This window comes from Plasmodium fragile, assembly GCF_000956335.1.
Source record: "Plasmodium fragile strain nilgiri unplaced genomic scaffold supercont1.21, whole genome shotgun sequence".
Taxonomy (NCBI): Eukaryota; Apicomplexa; class Aconoidasida; order Haemosporida; family Plasmodiidae; genus Plasmodium; species Plasmodium fragile.
The window spans coordinates 70,594-72,020 of record NW_012192601.1 but is presented as its reverse complement, the minus strand read 5'-3'; positions in this window follow the sequence as shown (position 1 = coordinate 72,020).

The following is a 1,427-nucleotide window of genomic DNA, read 5'->3' as shown; positions in this document are numbered from 1 at the left end:
ACCCATTTGCCGCTTAGCCTTTAACACGTTAAAGGAGACACAGCAGTCCAATTCAGCACGAATGCCCTGGCACAGGTGGGTACACCATTTATAATTATATTATTTTGTTCGCCCCCCCCACACCCCCTTATACACCCGAAACACTTGGTAGCTTGAATATGAGGGAAAAAAAAAAAAAAAAAGAAAAAAGGAAAGAAGAAGATACATTTGGCCACCTACTCAGCCCGTATAAAAAGTTCCGCGCTGGCAGGTACACAACTATGCCCCTCCTTCCAAGCGGTTGACGTGACCTGATCCATCCACACGTACAGAACTTGACGGTGGGGCCTTTTCTGCATGCATGCCGCTACGCATGAGGATTGCGTCCTGCCAAAACCAGCACGCCTGTGCGCGCACGTACACAGTGTGTGCGATGAAAATGCTACACCTATGCTGCTGCACTGGTATATAACCGTTAACCCTTTAAAATTAAAAAAAAAGAAAAAAATGTTCCCACGCGTATTCCTCCTCTGCCTTGCCAGACACAGGCACACAGCACTACGCCCAAATTGTACAATGTACAGACTGAGAAGCTAATAAAAATGAAATTATAAAGGGAGAGCTTTCTCATGTAGTGGGTGACCCAACTTTCACTTTACCTTGTCCCCACAGGCACCAGCATAACTCAGCAATTTCAACTGTTACGTTGCTGTCACAAGGCACTGTGTTTGTAATTTAAAAAAAAAAAAAAAAAAAAACCAGATTGCGCCTGACCCACGCTTCCAAACATATTTCTGTTCCCGTCACGGTAAAATGTGATGCCGAGGTAACACACGTACCTCTCACAAAAATGCTCATTCCCATCATCACCGTTTGGCAATTTTCCATGGACACGTGAGTTCGTATATACAAGCACAACTTGTGCGCGGCTCACACGCCGACATGCATGTGGGCTATATGAACTTACACATATGCAACGCAGTAATGTGAAAAGACTAGTTGATGGTTCTTTGTCAGAGGAAGAAAACAAGGGAAGCATTCCCCGTGTTTGTCATATACACGTGGGTAAATACACACACACACAAATATAATATGTGCATACGTTCGGTGCTGCGCAACGCTTGGCGAAAGCCGTGCCGTCACACGCGTAAACCACGAACCGGTCAGACAGCTGCCGTGTGCGTTGCCGCGTGTTTGGCTGCGTGTGTGCCTGCATGTGTGGCCGCTTGGGTTTCGCCAATTGGCTGCCGCACCCTCCGCGAAAATGTCTTCATTCCAGGAGTTAATTGCATCATTTCTTCACTTTTCCTTTCGAATGTTCCATTTTTTTGTTGTTCCTTTTCTTCCTTCCCTTTTCGTCGTTATTTATATATATTTTTTTTTGTACCATTTTTGGTTATTTTTCGTTTTTTTTTTTTTTTTTTTTTTTTTTTTTTTTTTTTTTTTTT